This window comes from Odocoileus virginianus, chromosome 29 (genome assembly GCF_023699985.2).
Source record: "Odocoileus virginianus isolate 20LAN1187 ecotype Illinois chromosome 29, Ovbor_1.2, whole genome shotgun sequence".
NCBI classification, from domain to species: Eukaryota; Metazoa; Chordata; class Mammalia; order Artiodactyla; family Cervidae; genus Odocoileus; species Odocoileus virginianus.
In genome coordinates this window covers 16690088-16715204 of record NC_069702.1, presented here as the reverse complement: position 1 = coordinate 16715204, position 25117 = coordinate 16690088, and the positions used below count along the sequence as shown (strand labels likewise).

Here is a 25117-nt window from a genome sequence, read left to right as displayed (position 1 = left end):
CAAGAAGATCTGATTATGAATTTACTGAGAGATTTCTAGGACAAAGAGAATAAAGAAACATAATAAAGCATATATTATCATTCTTTCACTTGATAATGAATAGTCTTAGAATTCCTAGGAGTGACAGTAAACATTTATTTTCTTAAGACTTACATCATTTTCTGACAACATGCTTATTACCTAACTACATTCATTCACTCAGTGCATACTGAAGGCCAATTACATGCCAGTGTGTGTGTATTCAGATAGAGAATAAAATTTGCTGAAATATATTATGCAATGTGTGGTAATGTTCTACAGTTGATAATTCAACTATACTAAGAACATCCCTTCTATTTCTGAAATCTTCTCTATATTCAACAAAATGATAGCAGGTAGTTAATAAATACCATCCCTGACTAACTGCCCAGTACTTCTTTCTTTACTACTCTATTACTTGATAAGAATGAAACTTTTCAGTAAGCAAATATAGTAGCGATTAGATTAAAAAAGCCAGGCTACTTTATAAGATTTGGGGGTATTTTGGAATTTCACTTTTTTTGTTTTGGAATTTTACTGAGAGTCTTTGAGGCATCAGACATCGCCAGTGGTAGTTAAGTCATATTTGTGAACAATAGGTATTTTCATAAACTAGGTACAACACTTTGTAACTATGTCTATATAATCATGCCAAGTCATTGTTATTCATATCCTCTATGCCTTATGAAATTTTTTTGTTCACATGATGACCTATTACTTTCTACGGAGAATTAGTTAAATCAAAAGAAAAACTGACAAATCCATTTAAAAAAAAAAAAAAAGCCCAACTAAAAGGAATTAAGAAGAATGCCATACAACTGATTTTACCTGACTAGACCCAGGGCTGTGAATGACCTACTTGGTTGAAAATAATCAGCCATCTGCCTAGTTACCTGTTGTCCTTTTTATAGAAAATTCAGGGAAGAAATTCCCTGGGTTCTGTTGCCTATGGAAACAAAGCCCAGAACCTAACCTCTTCACTACCTGAGGAGAACAAAAATATCAACATTCTTATATTTGTCAGCACTTTAAGACTGGCAAAATCACTGTGATTTTAGTAATAAAATTCAAATAAGTACTGTCACATAAGGTATTACCACTGGTCAAGAGTGACAGGTGAAGAGTATGAGGGACTCTACTATTTCCCCAACTTCCTGAGTTTATTTCTTCAAAACTAAATATATATATATACACACAAACACACACACACATATACCAGTAAGATAATGCAAATTGAATAAATGTTAGGGAAATTAAAACAGTAAGTTGCCCATCTAAACTCAAATACTCAAAATGTACTAAGAAATTTGGATATTTTGAGAAGATACCTGTAAGATTCTTTTAAAGTATTGAGTCCTAGAGACAATACTTAATCACCTCCTAAATTATATGATTTATAAAGCAAAATGTATGTGTATGGATGCATCACCTAGAGCAAGGCAATAAAACTAAAAGATTCTGTGCAAATAAATTAAGTTGCCACCCCCCACAACTGGAAGGAAAAAAAGATACAAAGTAATTTTGGCATGACTTTCTAACATCAGATAATGACTGTTCATCAGATTCCTATTTTTCTTAGGCTAGTATTAAATTAACTGGCCTCCTTGAAGACCACACTGGCTGGAGAACAGAGGGACATAGCTAGGAAGAAACATTATACAGGAAGAGGAAGCTGGGCCTGGCAGATTCATCAAGTGTTGAAGATATACCTATTACACATGTCAAAAATCAGAATGTAACATGATGATTCTCACAACACTGGTACCAAGGGTTTAAGAAACAAGAAAAGTTAAAGTGTCAGAACTCAATGATCACTATTGTCTAAGGCCCCTGCAGTAATGAGGGCTGCCAACAGATGAAGAACCACACAGCACAACAACAGTTCCCTGATGGTCCAGTGGTTAAGAATCTGCCTTCCAAGGGTTCAATCTCTGGTCAGAGATCTAAAATCCCACATGACTCGGGGCAATTAGGCCAGGAGGTGGGAAGAAAGATCCCGCATCAGATTACTGAAGAGCCCACATACCACAACTAAGACCTGATGCAGCCAAATAAATAAATACACCTTATTTTTTAAAAAGAGGCAAGGGCAGAATAGGAATTCAAATCTCTTAATTTGGGGGTCTCTGAAGTACCACTGTAAATAGGCACTTATCTTTTATAAGTAGTAACAACAAATACTTTAAAGGGATTAGGCCACACACAAAAGAGTCAAACCACCATGATTAGTTTATTAAAAAAAAAAGTCCTCATTCACTGGCCTTTTAAACTCCAATATCAGTACAGTAGTGCCTTAAATCCATTGTGGCAAAAAAAAATAAAAATAAAAAATAAATAAATAAATCCATTGTGGCTTCACATGTGTCTAGTTGACTCAGAGTTACTAATCTAGACTTCAAGTCTTATGAAGACACATAAATACAGTACTGGCTAGGTCTCTTTTTACTGAGGAGGGATTCCGTTTTCAATACCAGATACTTAGGAGTTTCTGCTATTGAGTTGGCACAATGATAAAAAGTACAAGTCTCAAGTTTGCTCAGGTACAACAGCAAGTGATCACAGAACAACAGTATATTAAACTTAAAATAACTAATTGCATTAACACTGTACCAAGTCATACTCTCTGGGGAAGGAAATGGCAGCCCACTCCAGCATTTTTGCCTGGGAAATGGCATGGACAGAGGATCCTGGCGGGTTACAGTCCATGGGGTCGCAAAGAGTCGGACACGACTGAGCGACTAAGCACAGCAAATCACACTCTAATACACTACACACGAATAGAAGCAGGAGACAAAATTTTTTTAAAAATAAAAAACTTTATGGGAAAGAAACAAATTTAAGTCATTAATAATTTTCTTTTAAGAAAACCAATGTGCAAATTTAATACTAAGATCATGCCACTAGAGAAGTAAAACCAAGGCCCGACTCACAAATAACCATTAAAACAGCAACAAAAAAACCCAAACCAAATTTCAGCACTCACTGAAATCACAGTGTAGTTGATCAAAATACAAACAGTATCCCCATTAACTGGGCTAAGATACACATAGTATTTCATATATAAAAGAACTACAGGACATATTATCGCTAGACTTGTCACAATGGATTACAACACTAATGAAGATCAATAATCCAATATTTATGATCTATTACACACACAAAAATCTATGAAGTGAAGTGAGGTGAAAGTTGCTCAGTCGTGTGCAACTTTGGGGTCTTTGAGACCCCATGGACTATACAGTCCATGGAATTCTCCAGGCTAGAATACTGAAGTGGGTAGCCTTTCCCTTTTCCAGCGGTTCTTCCCAAACCAGGGATCAAACCCAGGTCTCCCGCATTGCAGGCGGATTCTTTATCAGCTGAGCCACAAGGGGAGCCCAAGCACATAATAATTTTTTGGCTTAACAAAAAAAGGAAGAGAAATAACTCATGTCACTAAAAGACATTACTTTAAATATTCTGCCTCAAGTCTCGCAGCTTCTGCAGATACAATACCTATCATCTCCCAATGTCCCTCTCCTGCAGGTTCAAAGACATGTGGGACTACTAGACAGAACAAGGAAGCCTGAGATGTAAGCACGGAGATATTTGGAGTTATCGATACTATTAACAATTGTATGCTTAAAATGCCACATGCAGGCCACAGCTAAGACCCGACTCAGCCAAAACAAACAAAAAAGATTAACGAAGATGTTCCAGAGTTGAGGGTCTCTGTTCTAGGGCCTGACATTTCTACAAACTCAGTACAAAACCCCAAAGCTCTGCATCCATACAGTCAGGTAAATACAACAATCATAACTGCCTGTTCAACCAAATGAAACACACTACAAAATATCATTGACTTTATTTCTGGTACTAGACTTTTCACACTCTGCAAGGCTCCTGCTCCAGTTGTTTATAGAAGTGATATTCTAGACCTTGTGTCTTGTTTATTAAATAATCAGTGTCTTGCTTATTAAAGATCTGGGGGCCCAGTAATAAAGTAATCTCAAAAATTCCCACTAAAGAAAGGAAAACAGAAGTGTGAATGTTTTCATTCTACAGAAGAATGAACCAAAACACTGTGCAAGGAACCCTATCTATTTAGTTTGGAGAGAAATCATCTACATTTCTTTATTATTACATTTGTTTATAATGAATGAGTGAGTGAATTTCCTATGTATTTGGCATTTCTTGAGCATGCAATCAGAGGAAGGATAAGACCATAGGGAAACATGGGAAGGGATTTGGTGGAAGTCTGCCCATGGGCTTACGGGAAGAAGGGAAAAAGCCAGGAGAGGCTAGCACACGGATGTGCACTCAAGCATTCACCAAGTATTTACTGAGCACCTATTATGCACAGCTCACTGCGCCAGCACTAAATGTACAGCGGTCAGCAAAACAGAGAATCCATGTCCACACGAGCAATACTGTTGGATATCTCCCATCCAGTTTTCAATGATTAACCCCATTTTCAGCAATTCCATAATTCAGCAGACATTCATCTAACGAAACAGGCATTCAGAGGTTTAAAAGAAAACTCTAGGATCTCCATCTAGGGGGGAGGAGATAAGACAAATAAGGCAGCTTTTAAGTAGAGGTATGATAAAGGGTGACAAGGGGACCCCAGGGGAGGGACGATTCCTGGAAAGGGAGCACTATTCCTGGACAAGGACCAGCTTGCAGGCAGGAGAGGGGGCACGCTATAGGAACTTCAAGCAGGAGACAACACTTCTCTGTCCACGCACGGGACACACTTCAGGCTCAAACTCACTGAGAGCAGAAATCGAGGTCCTCAGAGTACTGGCCTACGTGGTCTGTGGGTCTCCACCGCCCTGACCTCCACTCTCACCTCCCTCCAGCCAAGCCGGCTGTTCTCCCAACACTTCAACACCCTCCTGCTTCAGAGCCTTAGCACCTGCTCGTCCCCCAGCTCGAAAACTCTCACTCCCTTAAATGCATCACGTCTCTGCTCAAAAGTCACCTGAAGAGAGGGTAACGCACGTCACAATGTTGCATGAAACTCAGCTTTCTAAAGATTGAAGCCATGCTACAGTTATTCATGGATTCATGCTCCTTACAACATCTGGGATGACTTCAAAGACCACATGTTTCAAATATTTCAGTCTATTATTTTTCCTTTAAGTACAGCTAAAAATTGAAGAAATGCTTTATAATTATTTTGAGGATTTTTTTTTAAACCTAAATTTTCCTTAAAGAAACAAAACTTCACCTAGTTTTTTTAAAGCCACATTTTAAAAAATGTCAAGGGCTAAGTATTAGAATTCTCCAGTGATGGTTTCATTATCAAAGCTTTTTTAAATAAACATTTATTTTAAAGAAAACTCATTTATTTACTTATATGGCTGCACTGGGTCTTAGCTGTAGCAGGTGGGAACCAGCTTCCTAACCAGGGCCCTTGTTATTGGGAGTGCAGAGTCCCAGCCACTGGACCACCAGGAAAAGTCCCTATAAAAGGAATTTTAACACGTGAAAGCCAGCTGTAGAACAAGAAACTCAAAGAAACAGCCTGAAAGTGCCATTGCCTTCACATCGAGATCCTGACTGATGACCAAGCCAAAAAATTATTTAGCAATGTCTGCCACAAACTTTCTACATTGGTTCAAAATGCTGCTGAAAGTAAGAATTAAAAAGTCAAAACCATTAAAGGAGACCATTACACATACAATAAAACAGCTAAAATTTCAATAACTGACAATACTAAATACCAACAAGGGTACAGGAATAACTGAAATTCTCTTACATTGATGCAGATAGGAATGCAAAACAGTATATTCACTTTGGAAAACAGTTTGACAATTCAATATGAAGTAACTAATATTGATAAAATATACACTTTCACAGGACCCAGTAATCCCATTCCTAGGTGCATCTCAAGAAAACTGAAAACATTTCTCCTGTCCATAGACCTGTTCATAATGGTTTATAGCAGCTTTATTCATAACTGTCCAAAACTGGGAACAACTTAAATGTCTAATTAATGAATGAATGAACAAATTGTGGTACCTTAATGTAATGGAGAGGTACTCAACAAAAGAACAAATTTAGTTGTGTGCTGGGGCTGACTGGTACAGCTTATGACAGCCGACTGTTAAATTTTCAGTTTTGCAAGCTGATTTAGGTAGCTCGATGTGGGCCATGATGAGCGTGTTTACACTGCAATAATTAGCAGATGCTACCAATCTGGGATTTTTTTCTTTGGAGGACAGGTTGTTACAAGTTTATCAGCATACCATTGATGAAACTACTGACACATGAAACAACTTAATGAATATCCAAAGTATTGCAATAAATGAAAGACACCAAGACTACATACTGTATGGTTTCATTTATGTGATATAGACATAAATTTCTTGTCTACAAAGACAAGACAACAGTGATATTAGTTAGATGAACAGTTAGCAGGGGCTAGAGGTAGAGGCAAAGTAGTCACTCACTACCAAGGGGCAGGAGAGAACTTTTTGACAGAAATGTTTCATATGTTGATTGTGGTGGTGATGAGCCAATTGTTTATGTCTGCCAAGACTTTGTACTACGTACAAATTAATCTCAAAAACTTGCTACAAAAAAAATGTAGGAATAGGAGTCATTTATCTATTAATCCTTTAATGGATGACAAATGATACAAAGGAAGAACTGGAAACTAATCTGGTAAAATATCAAGAAGGCAGATTTTAACTCACATAAACAGAAAAAAGATTTAAAAACATTTTTGAAAACATGAACTTGTGGTCACAGGAAGTATTAAAGACAGAGTCTGGACAATCCTGCCAAAGACACAGTAGAAATGGCCCTACTCTGAGTGTCATTTCAGACTAGTGCTATTAAGAGAGGTTAGTGTCACTAAGGCCTCCTGCTCAGTCAGAGGCTCTAGAACTCCATAGTATTTTGTGTTATAATGGCAGATCCACTTTCCTATGGTAGTCAAGCATCAATTACTAATTTTAACATCAAGCAAACGCTATCATTGACTTAGAGAGGAGTATAGCCTTATTATTAGGAGCGCTGGCTCTGGTGTTAGGCAGTCTGGGCTCAATTGTTGGCCCACAAGGTGGCTGTCACTTTGAGCAAGCATCTCTCAGTATCTATTTCCACATCTGTAAAATGGGATTAACATTTTCCTACGGCTTCAGTAAGAATGCATGAAAAATGACCTCTATGAGCTAAATCCTCAATAACAAGCATTTCTTAGACATAACTGGAAGGGAAAGATACAAATTATCAAATCTAATCCTAAGAGTTTTAATTTGCCAAATATAGATTTATTCTTTAATTATATATCCAGTGGCTTATAATTTTTTGCAGAGCCAGATCTTTTTGAGAATGTGTTGACTCTGGACTCTTTACCCAGGAAAAAATGCAAATATATGCTACATTCTGCATATGACTTCCAAGGATTCAAGGACCCTCTAAAGCACATGCATGAAATTGAAAATGCCTGATGTAAACTCTTAAAATTGCAACGCTGAGTTGTGGAATTTAAGAATCGTCAAAGGAGAGAACCCAAATAATACTGAAAAAAAAGATTTTGCAAGTAAGACCAGAACATCATGCTTGTAATTCATATCTTCTTTTTAGAGAAATTTTAAATTAGAAGCATAACATTTTTTACATGAATCAATATCAACTCATTAAAAAGAGACTAGCAGTAGAAACCTACCAGCATAAGAATTAAAGGTTCCAAGCATTAACATGCACCACTGATGCTCAAATACCGTAGGAAGGGTTCCCAAATCAAATACAATATGTATTTTTAAATCTTTTCTAGAAATCAAGCTAATTCCTATGCTTAGAGTCCCATGTTCACGTTAAAGTTTTATTTTTCTTTTCAAATGAGATTTATATTTTTCTTGACCTTTGCACTACTAGCACATCAAGCTTTTTTCGTTTTTTAATCAACATATTTTTGGTCCTGTTTTATGTTGTTTGTCACCCCGTCTGATTGTGGAAACTGTTCCAAACCTGCTATCAAGTAATTTCAACCTGGAAATCTGCTGCTATCTCAAAGCAAAAGGTTTTGTTTTTCTTTTTTTAATTGTTTGGTTTTCAGACAACAGAAACCACTTGGCACGAACCAACTCATGCCCATCACGGAACAAAAAATAGTTTTTCGTATGCAGTAGCACCATTTTCCCACAGGAAACAACCATTTTTAAGGCACTGGAAGTAGAGGCAAGGGTTCATATATATAGTAAACATCCTTTCAATCGGTTTTATCAGATTATTTCAGTAAAAGGAAAACCTAATACGTAGATCTCGGAATTCAATCTTAAAAAAAAGAAAAAAAATCAATGAAACGCTGCCCCTGAGGATCAAACACTGACCAGGTCTGCCAAATGGTTTTTGGTCGGAAAGGTCACAACTGCTATTTAAAGCCCACCGTAGCCGTGAATGTTTGCGATGCCACCGCATCCCCAGTACAAGAGGGGAAAAAAGGGGGCAAACACGCTCCGCGGGAGCATCTCCGGTTGCTTGCACAAACGAAGGTTTCCAGCACAGGGCGTGGGGGTTGGCGGTGGGGGGGGAGCAGGGCTCGAAAATAAGCCAGGAGAGGCCCGCAGCCGCGGAGGTAGCGCCCGAGGGATGGAGGCCTCGCCCGGCAGTGCCCGGGGCGGGGGGGCTCCGGGAGCCGAGACCCCGCGGGGGCCGGCGGAGGGGCCCCCGATCCGTCCCGGATCCCTGGACCGCCAGGTTACGCCCCCACTACTTAAACGCGGTAACGTCCAGCCCTCGCCTCCCCCAACCCCCGAAAAACCCCCAGCATCGCTCCCCACCGCCCGCAGCCCTTGACCCCGACCCCGACCAGACCGCGACGGCGCCCTCTCCAGGCGGCGGTGGAGGACACAGGCCAGGCCGCCAGCCCCGCAGCGGCGGCGGCAGCCCCGGGGCAGCGCGATCCCGGGGGAGGATGGCAGCTGGGCCGCGGCCTGTCCCCCCCCTCCCCTCCAGGGGCAGCATGCGCAGGGCCGCGAGTGGGCAGCGCCTCCGCCCCGCACGAACAAAGCGGCCGCGGCGCGCGGGGCGGGGGGCCGGGGGGCACTCACCGGAGGGCGGGTGGGCGCGGGCTGGCCCGGCCGAGAGCGGGGACCGTGGCGGGCCGGGGGGCGCGCTGGCGACGGGGAGGGGGCGGCGGGCGCGGCGTCCACGGCGGGGCCCGGGAGCCCCGCGGCGCGGGGGGGAGAAGGGGCTGCGGGCCGGGATCGAGGCTGCGGCCGCGGGGTGCGGGAGCCGGTTGGCCGGGGCCGTGCAGCGAGCGGCGCTAGGCGGCCGGGGCAGCGACGCCGCCGCCGCCGCCTCCTTTCCCTTCTCCGGCCCCGCTCCCTGCTCCCCCGCGTCGTCCTCCTCCTCCTCGATGGGTCCCCGCCGCCGCCGCCGCCGCCTCAGCCTCGGCGCTTCTCGGGCTTCTCCTCTCCATCAAGGCCGGGCCGCCCCGCAGGGACCATCCCGGGAAGTGAGGGGCTGTTGCCGTTCCCCGCAGCGGTTGGTGGCCATCTTTAATCCTCCTCCTTTCTCCACCTCCCGCTGCTGCCTGACTGACTGACTGACTCTGGATCCTCCTCTTTCCCCTCCTGCTCCTCCTACTGAGCCGGCCGCAGAAATTGCAGCGGCTTCTTCCTCTGAACCCTCCTGCCTTTCCTTCCTCTTTCCCGACTTCCTTCCCTTCCCTCGGCTTCCCGCTTTCCCCCTCCTCACTCTGACCAGCTGGCTTCGTCTCCCCCTTTTGCTGGCAGCGGGCGCTCGACTCTCTCAGCCCGACTTTGCCCTCCCCCCTCTATTTCACTCTGGTCCCTTTCCCTCCCGCCTTCCCTTTCCAGAGGCACACACCCCGGCTTCTTCCTTCCCCGCGTCCTGCCCTCAGCCAGCGACTCCCGTTTTCCTCTCGCAGCCCCTCGCCCCTCGCCCCTCGCCCCTCGCCCCTCGCCCCTCGCCCCTCGCCCCTCGCCCCTCGCCCCTCGCCCCTCGCCCGCGGCGCTCTCCCCCCCACCTCCCGCCTCGGTCCCAATTTCTCAAAAAGACTCAGCTGAGGAGGACAGCTGGGCGCTGCTCTCCTTAACCCTACACCCATTTGCTGGATGCTGTCGGACGGCAGGCTGCGTTAATTTTACTCCCGCCGGAGTACAAAAGGACTGCCCACGCTAAGCTGTTTTACTACGCAGCTCTGGAAACTCCTGGATGCTGTGGTGATTGGGCTCCGACCCCGTCGAGGACAGAGGAACCGAAGACCGGGATCTCGGTTGCCTTCCTTCAGTGACCTTGAACTGGTCGCCTTAAGATTTTGGGGGTTATTGTTCCCCTTCCTCTAAAAGGGCATCATGGATACCTTTGCAGTCCTAACAAACACAGTGTTTAGACCCAATTAGCACGTTTTGGTAACCTTAGAACTGCTAAGTGATTCTCGGTTTGCCCCTCTGTGTGTGGTTGCTGATCAACCCAGTGGACAGAGTGGGGCGGACTTTACTGGCAGTGGAGACAGAGTCAGCAGTTCTGAGTGGACAGGCTTGGGGGGGAAGTGGTCACCTCATCGTTCTAATGACAGACTTGTTTTTCCTAACACTGCAATCTACAGAAGCTTATGAATTTCCTCTAATAAAGATGAAGCAAGCTAGACTTGCTGTTTGCTTCTTTTTAGCCACTTGGTCTTTGGAAAATAGGACCCATTTGTCAGGATTCACTCACAGATTACTTCAAGATTCAGCACTGTTGACAAATACAAGGGATGTTGAATGTGAGCACTTGGGGGTGTGGGTGGGGTCACAGTGCCAATCCAAAAAAAAAAAAAAAAGAAGCACCTTGCCCTTTCAGAATAAGACGATGATATGTATTCAAAGGTTACTCCGTTCAATAGGCCAATTACAGGGGAAAATGTTTTTAAATATAGTTTTGTTATAGTTCAAAGTAATTTTTTAAGTTCAAATGTAGTTATTATAAAAATGTGTTTCAAACTGTTTGAAAAGAAGGTGCCAAAACAAATCTAAAAATATATTTTAATAAAAAATATTGGTATGCTTTGGAAGGTGGAGTTCTAATCTTTTTTCTTGATCTTTACAGAGTAACCGGTACCTTGTTAGATTTCAGATTTGAGTTGCCATCTTTCAATACTAGTAATTCTCCTATTTGAAATCAACAACCTGTATTAGCATGTAAAACTTTTAAACCCACGTAAAGTCTTTGACACATCTTCCTATAATACAGTTTAGAATAAATTATTGAAAACAAAGCACCTACATTGTGTAAGGCGATATGTGTATGTGTGTGTTTTCTTTTTGGTCTTTAGGTGTTTATTTAGATTTTGTGTTTCTCCAGTCTATTACTAGACAAAATTACTACAAAATTCTTGATTATTTCCTTATTAGTGACTGTTTTTAGACAATAAAATGGATAACATGAACATTGAGTAAGAAAGACGGTTGTCTTAAACATGAGGCCTGCATGCATTTTAAAAGGATTTTCAGTTACATAGAAGGCTTCAGGAAACTTCTCAGATTTTATTCACACTGATAAGTTACATTCATTTACACTTTAATTATAAGCATTTTTCTGTTGAAGAAAATACACTGCAATGATGTGCATGGATAGTATGCAAATACAGCCCTTATTAATGTCTTACAAACAAAATCTCACAAAGGTTCTTCAGTGATAGAAAATAAATACTGACAGATAAAATCTTGAAAAAAGTGATAAAAATGTAGCAAGTTTTCTCCACTTTTACTGCAGCCATATACACATAAGCTCTGAATTAATGGGATAGTGCTCAGGAAAAATCAGAACCTTCATATTTACTTTTTTGCAGCTCTGTTTCAGATCTGTCATCATTACAGCCCTTACCTTCTTTAGTCTTTGTTGCTGGCTAAGTATAGTTTCTCTGTCATCTTAGGGTTCAGTAATGAAAAAAAAAAAGGTCAGATCAGGTTCTCCCGCAACATGGCTATTGTTTCACATGTATTCACTCTCAGATAAACTCAAGGTCTTCTATAAAACAAAGAATTGTATTAAAGTCGGGTAAACCCTTTGTGCAGAGGCCAGATGGAAGGAGATCGAGGCATGGGCAGCAAAGTCCTCTGGGAACAGAGCAAACACGAAGGGCTATTTCTAAGCAGAGTCGGGTCCCCAACTTACTATTCATGAATAAAGTGATTGTGGAGAATCGTAATCAAGATGATATCTGTGACAAACAAGACCCATATTTGTTTTTCACATGATTGAGAATTCTATGAACATGAATAACCAAAGCGTAACTTTGGCTGATGCAAAAGTAAGAAGAAAATAGTAGAATTTTGGAAAATTGTTAGAATAAATAATGGGTCTTGACAATTTGCTATTTAAAGGAGTATTTTCTTTACATTTGCATTTAACACTAAATAAGAATTAAACTTGAACAGGTGGAATTATCCCAGAGATAAACGAAAGTAAATTATAGAATTTTAAAATGTTTATCACTAGAAAACTAGAAGGCTAAATTATGCTGGAACACAAAAATGCAAAGGAATTGAAGCTTTAGTCAGCATGTTTTTAAATTACGTAACTACTATTTTTAAAATATGTGTCCATTTTCCCAGGCTATTAGATACAACAATAGAAATGCCATATTGTTTTCCCTTGCTTGACAGAGCCAGATGGAAAATAAACTGGGCAAGCAAATGAAAGTCTCTCGGGATCATGGGAATTGAATGACTACAAGAAACATACTCTAGACAAGAATATGGTCTTGGGTAAATGTTTAGTTTTATTCTCATAATTTCTGTTCTTTTAGAAAAGACAGTATTTCTGCTCCACCTCTTCCTCTTTAGATGGACTGTCTAAAATATCAAGTGAATAATGACAAGCCATATTTATCTGCACTGATTGAAATTTGGTATCATTCTTCACTCCTCAATTTAGAGAACTCCTTATAATTAACTGATGAGCTGTCCTCCAGACAGTGCCATTTAGAGTCATTACTGCACTCTAATTGGGGAGAAATGCTTTTAGAAAGTTCTAATTAGAGACTTTTTCTGTTCTTATACATACATTCAAAAGAGGTACTGGAATCCTTTGTTTTGCGTGGTTTTTTTTGGGGGGCGTGGTCAGGTTGTAGCTTGGTGCATTGTTTTTGTAATTTTACTCAAGTTATAGAAGTAATAAGTAATACAAAGTAAAGCTTTAAATTTTGAAGAGTCACATGACCACATGAGGAAACTGAATAGTAACAATTTTGCTGTTGCTCATTATAATGATAATAATTATAATAGCAAAAGAGTATTTTGAACACTTCGTTGTTAATGAATCATATTTCTACTTAGTTTGAAAGCTGTCTTAATTTTCAGTTCCTTATATTTCTTTATAGAAAGTTTAGATTTTTAAAACAGTACCTTGACAAGGTTTATACAGGTTAAATATGGTAGTCTGTGGACTAGATTTATTTTACTCTTTAAAAAAGTTTGGCAAAAAATTCAAATGGCTTATTACAGGTCACATAGTGTATATTTGGTGGTACCCTGGATGGCATCACCAACTCGATGGACATGAATTTGAGTAAACTCCGGGAGTTGGTGATGGACAGGAAGGCCTGGCATGCTGTGATTCATGGGGTCACAAAGAGTCGGACACGACTGAGTGACTGAACTGAACTGAACTGAATAAAACCAAGATCTGACTCACTTTCAAGTCTGAAAACTTCAGAAGCGAAAGGCATTAATCTTACAGATAAGAAACTGAAGCCCAATGAAACTTTTAACCATGCCACATTAGTTTAAAAATAATTTAAATTTATTTCCAGAAGTATTATTCAATATTGATCTTTCTCAGAAATAAAGCTAAGGGACAAAGTAGAATATACTCAGTTTTCCTGTTGTTTATAAAAATGAGAACATTTTTTTAAAAAAAGAGTAGGATTCAAGAAAGTTCAGGTTGACTTTAACACAAAAAGTATGTGAATTATTTTTTATCTGGACCAGCCCCATTCCATATTGATTTTTAGATCAAAAAGTATAAAATTAACTCTCAAAAGTACTGTATAATGTAATAGGTTGTCTAAATTGTAAGTCTAAGGACTCCTAGTAACAACCCTGTTAGTTAAATAAAGTAAAACAGTGCCATCTGCTGACCAGAATGAAGAAAGTACCTGGTCTTTGACACATCTCTAAGAAGAAAAAGAAATTCAAGAAATCAATATTAATTTATTCCACATATTTTTTAATCATACTATAAAGCACTGTGCTAGGGATGTAAAATTAATCAGCCTCCTATACAGAAATTTCAGATTATATTCTATACTACCTTGTGGTTGCTATTATTATTCGAAAGCCAGCCAACAGTTAAATCTGATCCTACCAGCAATATGGTCATTTGGCTAAAACCACATTTAATTTTATGGATAAAATGTGAATGAGTACATGGTGTTATTAACTTGGAACTTTGAATTTGATAAGCTTTATATAAATATTTTTGTTTCTAAATGTACAATCACACTAAAAATAGTTTGAAAAATGGAAAATTTTAAAGTTGGATTCTTGACCTAAGTATTTCACTTCACAAGTATGTGAGGAGCTGCTAGGCCAGAAACTTGATTTACTGCAAGAAATATAAATAAGACCTAGTGTATGCCCTCATGGAATTCATGATTCAATGAAGGAGACAAATGTACACCAAAAATTATAATGTCTTAAGAACGATAACAGAGCATATGCAGAACAGAAGATGGTACAGAAGTACCTCATTCTTCTCTAATTGGGCACATATCATGATCAAAATTCATATACATTAAAATATAATAAGCATTTGTTCTTTTTTTAAAAATATTTACTTTTATTTATTTATTTGGCTGTGCCAGGTCTTAGCTGCAGCAAGTAGATCTTCTATATTCCTTGTGGATCTTTTAGCTGTGGCTTCTATTGTTGTTTAATTGTCGAGTCTTGTCCAACTCTTTTGCAACCCCATGGACTGTAGACCACCAGGTTCCTCTGTCCATAGTTGTGGCTTGTGAACTCTTAAAAGCAACATGTGGTATCTAGTTCCCTGACCAGGGATTGAACCCAGGTCACCTGCATTGGGAGCTCAGAGTCTTAGCCAGTGGACCACAACCAGGAAGGTTCCCAATAAGCATTTGTTCTTGTGCTCAGCTGTGATAAATAATCCCGACTTGCACAAGAACTTTATTTTAAAGCTTTCTCCTTCGGTGGTGTTTTTGTCCTATTACTTTACTCAGAAACCTCAAAGGGAACAGCCTAACACTTCAATTTCTCTCATTCCCTACATCAAGTCTACTGCTTGGTATTGGCAATTTTACTCCCTAAGCATCTCTTAAAAATTAATCTTCTTTCATTTTCTCTGACACTGCTCACTATCACAACTGTAGTAATGTTTCATCTAATCTGCTTATATTCACTTGAATCCCTTTCAATCCATGGTTCCCACTTAAAATTTTCAGTGCCTTTCAGGACCTGGCATGGTTGGTTGACCACCCACCCATCTAATATCATCCGCTCACACCATAATTTCTTACAGTTTCTCTACTGCTGTCACCCTGACCTGGTTTCAATTCCTCTGTCTGGGCATGTTCCCTCTGCCACAGGGCCTTTGCACAGTCTATTCCTGGTCCCTCTATTCTTCACTACCTAAGTCACACAATCGACACCATTAAAAACTTCCTTAGAACCACTCACCTTTCTTCATAGCACTCATCACAGATGCAGTTTTATAGTTTTATATGTTATTAAGTGACATGTCTGTCAATTCAATGAGAACAATGATCATGTCTGTTTTGGCTCTTTATTGTTCCAGTTTTGTCAACATCATTTTTCATTATAAAAACTTTCCAATTCATATAGAAAGTTTTGACTCATGCAATTAAGGACTACCATAACTTAAAAAGTATACGAAAAAAAAAGGATGATTAAAATAAGCTGGATTATTGATTCCAAAGACATTATTTTCTCTTATTGAAACACTAATTTATTTTATTATTTTTCCCTGCTTCTTTCCTATATGTCACAATAAGACTAGAAGCTATATTTGTTTTCTTTAAGCTTTGCCTACTGAGTCTGATTATCTTAATCAGAATGCTTGCTCATTTGGGAGTGCACCATCTTCAAGACAATATTATATTGGAGAAGGAACTGCAAAGTTGAACATGGACCTAATTTTTTCTAGATATTATCCATCACTGAAATGTTCTGTGCTTCCTCTTTTGTTCTTCCTTATCTCCTGACATTTCTGCTCTCATTCTATGCCTTTCAAAATCAAGTTCCTTTTTACTGAACTTTTGAAATTTCCAGCCAATGGGATGGGAGGAGCAGGACATGGGGCTTCCCTAGTGCGTCAGGCGGTAAGGAATCTGCCTGCAGGACAGGAGACACAGGTTCAATCCCTGGGCTGGAAAGATGCCCTGGAGAAGGGAATGGCTGAAGGGAGCATTCAGTTTCCTGAATGTTGAGCTTTAAGCCAACTTCTTCACTCTACTCTTTCATTTTCATCAAGAGGCTTTTTAGTTCCTCTTCACTCTCTGCCATAAGGGTGGTATCATCTGCATATTGATATTTCTCCTGGCAATCTTGATTCCAGCTTGTGCTTCTTCCAGCCCAGGGTTTCTCATGATGTACTCTGCATATAAGTTAAATAAGCAGGGTGACAATATACAGCCTTGACGTACTCCTTTTCCTATTTGGAACCAGTCTGTTGTTCCATGTCCAGTTCTAACTGTTGCTTCCTGACCTGCATACAGGTTTCTCAAGAGGCAGGTCAGGTGGTCTGTATTCCCATCTCTTTCACAATTTTTCACAGTTTATTGATATCCACAGTCAAAGGCTCTTCATATATATATATACATATATATATGTATTTCATATATATATATGTATTCATATATGTATGTATGTCCTACTGGTTTTGTTTGTATTAGTCTGGAGGACCAAGATTAATCACATATCATGACATTAAAGAGGTATGTATTAATGCATGGATCTTAACACTATTTAAACATAGTTATGTTGATTGATTTTCAATTCCATGCAATTTCATCTTGCATATCCATCTGCATATCCATCTACTTATAAAATAAGATTGAACAGACACACACGTTCACACTCAATCCTTAGTTCTTTAGTTCTAGGTCTCTTCATTATTCAGGAGAAGGGAGCAGGGAATCTCCCAACCTCCTCCTTTTTTCCCTGCAAAATTTTTCAAAGGAGTGTCCTATTTATACTCTGTGTGTGCGTGCTAAGTCAGTTTCTCTCCTCATATCCCTAGTGGTCATTCAATTGCCTGTTACTCTAACACTCTGTTGAAACTGCTCTCACCCAAATCACCAGTGATCTCCCAATGCAACATCAGATGATTTCCATTTTCAAGCAGAGCTTCTCTACTCTTATTTTAGAAAAACTGATACTTTATCTTCCTGACACTATCTTCTTCAGTTTATATGAGGCTGCTTCTCCTGGATTCCTCTCAAACTGTCTCCTCATTCTTTCCCTCCTTTACCACATCTATTTCTTCTGCTTGATCTTTAGAGTTATTGCTTCCCAAAGTGACACTGTCAGTCCATTTGTTCTTTCCGTCTTTCTGATGAATTCAGTTCTGTGCACTGATTACATAACTCGATTTCCCCAACCGAGGCCATTCCCCATATGTTTAGCCTCATATCCGATTACTTGTTGGATAGTTTTTAACTTTTATTTTTAATTGGCGGATAAGAGCTTTACAATGCCATGCTAGTTTCTGCCATACAACAGTGGGTTTCAGCCATAAGTAAACATATGTCTCCTGCCTCTTGAGCCTCCATCCCCCTTTGAGGTTGTCACAGAGGACCAGATTGAGCTCCCTGTGCTATAAAGCGACTTCCCATTAGCTAGATATTTTACAAATGAGAATGTATGTTTCAATGCTACTCTCTCAATTTGTCCCACCCTCTCCCTCCCCTGCTCTGTCCACAAGTTCATTCTCCATGTCTGCGTCTCTATTCTTGCCCTGCAAATAGGTTCATCAGTATCATTTTTCTATATTCCATATATACGATATTTGTTTTTGTCTTTCTGACTTACTCCACTCTGTATAAATTGTTAGATACTTTACACTTAATCTCTAAAACTGAAATTATTACCTTCCCTTAAACCTATTCCTATTTCCTATACCTCAGTTGTAGTAGTTTCCATTTGGCCTTTTTTTTTTTTTTTACAGAGTGAAAATGCCTGCATAGTGAAGCAGTATCTGTGACATATGGAGGGTGTAGTAAATTGCATTCTTGTATACAAGTATTTGCTGTCTATCCTTGGAAGACAGTTGGACTTTCCTGCCTTATTGACAGTAGATTTGACCATGAGACTTTCTCTGACCAATAAAATGCAAGCAGAATAGCTGTCACTTCCCAGCAGATACTTAAGAGCCAGAACACACTTTGCCATGCTCTTTTTGCTTTATGCCAGTACAGTCATCAATATTCTAGATGCTTCATCAGCGCAGGTGCTGGCATGAAGGTGAGGCCAAAGTGGCATGACTGAAAATAAAGCTTGAAGATTACAGTCGCTGAAGTTTGGGGTCAATTGTTAACATAATACATTCTAGCCTATACTGACTGATCTAGGACTGGAGGAGTTTTAACCAAAGAATTGTATCATCATCCATGTAGTTAACAATGTACAAAGGCAACAGAAAGATATTCTCAGATATACAAGTCCTATATAACGACCTTTATGTGATTTTTAAGGATTAATGCCTTAAATGTTTCTCCAACAACTGATAAATATGAAGCAAAATTAAGAGCCGTTGGGAAATGAGGGTTTGAAATGACTGAAAGCATTGAAAAGAGGTAAAAGAGTGATACCTGGGGGGGGGAAGGTTGCAAATCTGCTTATAAATGGAATGCAAACATCATTAATAATTCTTAAAAAGAAGGAGCTATAAATTCTTAATATAGTAACACTTTGGAACTAAATTCCATATTATATTTACAAAACTGAGAAAAATTTACTAAATTCATTGTATCAAATAGAATTAGAAATACATCATTTTACTCTGAACTGAAAATACTAAGTAAGGTTAAATAACTATTTTAAAATTCTTAAAGATAGTTAAAATGCAAGCTTTTAGTTAAAGATAGGCTTCTGTTGTAGCTCAGTTGGTAAAGAATCTGCCTGCAGCGCAGGAGACCCAGGTTCGATCTCTGGGTTGGGAAGATCTTCTGGAGAAGAAAATGGCAACCCACTCCAGTATCCTTGACTGGAGAATCTCATGGACAGAGGAGCCTGGTGGGCTGCAGTCCATAGAGTCGCAAAGAGTTGGGCATGACTGAGAGACTAACACTTACTTTAGTTAAAGATGGAAAAATAAAGACATTTGCATTTTCTTCCCTTTCTGGATACCTACTACTACTAATAATAATAATAGAAAAAAAAGATTGAAAAACAAAGTGGAAGGGAAAAAACCCCCATCATTTTCAATGAAATAGGAAAACAATACAAGTGTAAATTGCAAAATAGGAAGCAGATTTACCAAGCAATGAAGTGAAATGAGGGAAGAGGCTAAGTGCTGAGAACCAAAGCAAGCCTTGAGCAGGGCACAGATTTCTTCGCAAGGAAGAGGCACAGTCCTGAAACCCTGTGATTAAATAGCAAGATCTGGACCTGGAGGAGCCTCAGGATGAGTGGAGCGTTTAGTGTGAAGGGGTGCTGGAACTAAAGAAGACACCAGGCTGGCGTGCCATCTTTACAGCTTCCAGCCTGTTCTCTGAGCCAGAGTGATTGCTAGAACGAAAGCTGAATGAGGAAAGAAGAGAAGAGCCAGCAGTCTCATTTCCCTCCCACCCCTTAGCAGATCTCTGCCAATAACTCATTGACAAGTACCCTGTGTCATGGCAACCGGAGCTTGAAGGAAGGCGGGGAAACACACAACTATCACAGTGTCTGGGGTAGAGACAGGCAAAGGAGAAGGTGAGTGAGTCTTCAATTTGTGCCACTACAAAAAAAAGAAAAAGGAAAAGAATTAGGATAAAATCTAGGGGAAAAAACTAAAATGAAAATAAACTACAGAAAGAGAGAGAGCATACAGTGCAAGATAAATCTCCCAGTAAATAGACCAAGAGATAAAAGATGCCTTTCTTCATAGTCTCTGTGTGGCTTGGTGGCTAAGATGGTTAAAGAATTCACCTACAATGCAAGAGACCCAGGTTCGATCCCTGGGTTGGGAAGATCCCCTGGAGAAGGAAATGGCAACCCACTCCAGCATTCTTGCCTGAAGAATTCCATGGACAGAAGAGCCTGGCAGTCTACAGTCCGTGAGGTTGCAAAGAGTCAGACAAGACTGAGTAACTAACACTTTCACTTTCATAGTCTCTGTTGTAGGTTGAATAGCATCATCCCCAAATTCATGCCTACACAGAACCGCAGAATGTGAACTTATTGAGAAATAAGTCTCTGCAGATGTAATTAGTTACCGTGAGGTCATGCTGGATTAGAGTGGGCCCTAAATCAAATGACTGATATGCTTACAGTAACAGAAGAGGACAGACAGAGACACACATAGCAAAGAAGTTCATGTGATAGAGGAGGCAGAGGTTGGAGTGATTATCTACAAGCCAAAGAATGCCCCCAGGGAGCCCCCAGGAGGTAGGAGGAAGCTGGGAAGGATTCTTTTCTAGATCTAGTATAGCCCTGCTAACGCCTTGTTATCAGTCTTTTAGTCTCCAATCTATGAATCAATAAATTTCTGTTGTTTCAAGCCATCCAGTTCATGGTGCTTTGTTATGGCAGTCCCAGGAAACTAATACAGTCTCCAAGAAATGACATACAGCATGAGCATGGTGGACAGATTCCAGGGTGGCCCTCATGATCTCTGCTTCCTGGTGTGCATGCCCTGGAATTACCTTCTCTCCTTGAATGAAAATGGTGGTGTTATTTAGTTGCTGAATTGTATATGACTCTTTTGCAACACTATGGACAGTAGCCCACCAGGCTCTTCTGTCCATGGGATTTCCCAGGCAAGAGTACTGGAGTGGGTTGCCATTTCCTTCTCCAAGGGATCTTCCCAACGCAGGGATCAAACTCATGTTTCCTGCTTTGGCAGGCAGGTTCTCTACCACTAAACCACCAGGGAAGGACTCAGGATTTGCTTCCAACTAATTAAATTCAGTAAATGGGATAAGATGTATGTGATTATTATATGTGATTATATTATATTACTTTATGTGGGGAGAGAGCAAATTAGCCAGGATGGCATGTTGAGGCTCTCTCACCCACATTTTGTAAATAATGCTGTGTAACAGCTGAGATCATTTAGATAGCACTGCGCATGCACGTCACTAGGTACTCGCTCAGTCAAGTGTTGTGTCCCATGCGGATATGTGAGCTCCACCTAGAAAAGTGGTGGCATTTACAGCTGTGTCATGGCTGGGTCCGCTGAGTCAGCCATGAGAGGAGAGAATGTAGGATGTTTACTGCTACGGCTGCTGCATCAGCCAGGAGAGATGTTGTGTTAAGTTATGCTATGGCAGCTGCCTTGCCAGTCAGGAGAGAATAAATATGCCTGCAGTTCCTACAGCTCCTTGCATCTTCTTCCAGCCTTGTAGCTCGTTCCTTGCCGACCCTGGGTTCAGCCAACAGTGTGGAAAGTGTGAACAGCGAGACAACTGGCATCATGAACAGGATCCGTGAGACACAGTGTAACCCATCTTGTTAGGAGACTCTGTCTCGTTGGTTTTAAAGGAGTGAGCTACCATGTTTTGAGCTTCATGCGATATGGAAAGAGTCACAAAGCAAGGAAATGAGGGTGCAATAGTCAGCAAAAATGTGACCCTCATTCCAGCAGACTGCAAGGAAAAAATTCTGTAAACAACCATGCTGAGTTGGAAAGCAGACCCTTTTCCAGCCAAACCTCACATGAGGCGGCAGTCCCACTGGCATCATGATGGCAGCTTCTGAGACTTTCAAGCACAGGACCCAAGCTGCACTCAGACAACGACCTACAGAAACTGAGAGAGGAAGCATGTGCTGCTTTTAGTCAGTAAGTTTTGCTATCATTCTTATGCAGAAATAGGTAACTAGTACAACACTGTAGAGCTTGAAGGAAAGTCGAGAGTTCAGAATAACAATTTGAGACATGAGGGGAGGAAATGTTGAGGTGGAAGTTCTCAGAAAATAAATTAAATAGATAAAAGCTGCAATAGTAAAATACGGTAAAGAAAAGAAACTTGATTGAATATACAATCTCAAGAAATCACACACTGCCAAATGAAAAATAGAGCAATATAACAACAAATTTGATATTTAAAAAAAAGATACAGGACTGGAAAATGTCAGTTTTCATCCCAGTCCCAAAGAAAGGCAATGCCAAAGAATGCTCAAACTACTGCACAATAGCACTCATCTCATACACTAGTAAAGTAATGCTCAAAATTCTCCAAGTCAGGCTTCAGCCATACGTGAACCGTGAACTTCCAGATGTTCAAGCTGTTTAGAAAAGGTAGAGGAACCAGAGATCAAATTGCCAACATCTGCTAGATCATCGAAAAAGCAAGAGAGTTCCAGAAAAATATCTATTTCTGCTTTATTGACTATGCCAAAGCCTTTGACTGTGGGGATCAATAAACTGTGGAAAATTCTGAAAGAGATGGGAATACCAGACCACCTGACCTGCCTCTTGAGAAACCTGTATGCAGGTCAGGAAGCAACAGTTAGAACTGGACATGAAACAACAGAGTGGTTCCAAATAGGAAAAAGAGTACATCAAGGCTGTATATTGTCACCCTGCTTATTTAACTTATATGCAGAGTACATCATGAGAAATGCTGCGCTGGAGGAAGCACAAGTTGGAATCAAGATTGCTGGGAGAAATATCAATAACCTCAGATATGCAGATGACACCACCTTTATGGCAGAAAGTGAAGAGGAACTAAAAAGCCTCTTGATGAAAGTGAAAGAGGAGAGTGAAGAAGCTGGCTTAAAGCTCAACATTCAGAAAACTAAGATCATGGCATCTGGTCCCATCACTTCATGGGAAATAGATAGGGAAACAGTGGAAACAGTGTCAGACTTTATTTTTGGGGGCTTAAAAATCACTGCAGATGGTGATTGCAGCCATGATATTAAAAGACGCTTACTCCTTGGAAGGAAAGTTATGACCAACCTAGACAGCATATTAAAAAGCAGAGACATTACTTTGCCAGCAAAGGTCTGTCTAGTCAAGGCTATGGTTTTTCCAGTGGTCATGTGTGGATGTGAGAGTTGGACTGTGAAGAAATCTGAGCACAGAAGAATTGATGCTTTTGAACTGTGGTGTTGGAGAAGACTCTTGAGAGTCCCTTGGACTGCAAGGAGATCCAACCAGTCCATCCTAAAGGAGATCAGTCCTGGGTGTTCATTGGAAGGACTGATGCTGAAGCTGAAATTCCAATCCTTTGGTCACCTTATGGGAAGAGTTGACTCATTGGAAAAGACCCTGATGCTGGGAGGGATTTGGGGCAGGAGGAGAAGGGGATGACAGAGGATGAGATGGCTGGATGGCATCACTGACTCGATGGACATGAGTTTGAGTAAACTCCAGGAGTTGGTGATAGACAGGGAGGCCTGGCGTGCTGTGATTCATGGGGTCACAAAGAGTCAGACACGACTGAGCGACTGAACTGAACTGAACTGAGCCATCTAGGAAGGAAGTAGTTTTGAGGCAGAAATAGAAATCAAGGAAGAAAATAGAAGTTAAACAAATGAAGCTACATAAATAAGAATAAAAAGAATTAGATGATACTTTCTGGAAATGAGGAGCAGAATTTGCAGATTGAAGAAGCAGACTGTGTCCAAGTGAAAAACTGATGCAGAATGACATACACCAAAAAACATCCTGGTGCCAAAAGTATTCAAATTGTTGAACTTAAAGAATTAAGATAGAATTCTAGGAAAAATCTATGTAGAAAAGCAAGTAGCAGTCAAGGTGAAAAAAGATCTGGCTGTGTTTGAATTTCCCCATAGTAATACTTGAATGCCAGAAAAGAGGAAGAATGTCTATACATTTCTGAGGGAAAGAAAGCATGACTCTAAAATTTATTCCTCATCAAAGTGTCCTTCATCTCTCAAGTGTACAGAAGTTCAGGGGATATACTGTCCATAAGACTTCTTGAAAAAAAGGATTGTCAATGACATTTACTAATATTCAATTAAACACTGCATAAAACATAGAAGTCAAGTAAAAAGAAACTGAGGTAAAAAGAGTGATAATGAACACTGAATCCCATTAAAGCCACTACTAAAAAGTGTCAAGAATTCTGGTTGCAGAATAAAATGTAGATGTTATTAAGTTTGACATTATAAAGTTAATACTATGGAAATCTGCAAGAGGATGCTGCCAAGAACTTGTAAGTGCAACCCCTCACCTCTGCCTCAACTTCCAAAGAAAAAGGCCATGGAGACTATGACATGTTTCAAGATATAGTTTAGAAAATCATGACGCCAGCATTCTAATAGTTTTCTTCACTCTAGAGGAAACTTCTAGAAGTTGAATATTTGTAGTAGTAAAGAAGGACTTAAGCTTCACCAGTTTCTTCAACTTCAGTCATTAAATTTTAGTTAAATAATTGATCAAATCCTTAAATCCCCATTTTATAAGATTCTATTTGCATAATTGAATGCAGAATTGTGAAAGTATGCTAACCAAACTTTAGTGGTGGCTTTGGGGCAACAAAATTTGGGATAAATCTTGCATATTTTCTTTGTATTTTTGTGAATTACTTATTTAGATTTTTAAATGATAAATGTGCATTGCTTCTATAAAACTAACTTTTCTTATAAATCAACCTGGTTAATTACTATGCAATTAAAAATATAACATGGACACCTAATATAAATAAAAAGAAGATACAAATAATTTAATGAGGGAATTCCCTGGTCATCCAGAGGTTAAGACTCAGCACTTTCACTGCTGGGGGCCAGGTTCAATCCCTGGTCAGGGGAAGTAAGATCCTACAAGCTGTTCAGCATTGCTACTAAATAACTAAATACATAAATTAATGAATTAATGATTGAATAAATGTCTACATTCAAAATTCATGTATATGTTGTTTATAAAGAAATGTATATGGAACAAAATGATGGAATAAGTTTATAGAAACATGTGCAACAGAATACTAGGCAAATACAAGCAGTAA

At 40.0% G+C, this 25117-nt stretch overlaps 1 protein-coding gene across 7 annotated transcripts in view; it reads right to left on the bottom strand.

Moving 5' to 3' along the window:
• The window catches only part of WDFY3 (WD repeat and FYVE domain containing 3), a 278454-nt gene extending 269285 nt beyond the window's left edge, over nucleotides 1–9169 (bottom strand). For 6 of the 7 annotated variants that reach the window (XM_070458192.1, XM_070458191.1, XM_070458195.1 and 3 more), the window contains exon 1: nucleotides 9063–9169. The gene's annotated coding sequence lies outside the window, so the exon portion shown is untranslated. The remainder of the gene's footprint in view (nucleotides 1–9062) is intronic. The other variant, XM_070458197.1, reaches the window with a different exon arrangement.
• Between the last annotated feature and the right edge of the window lie 15948 nt (nucleotides 9170–25117).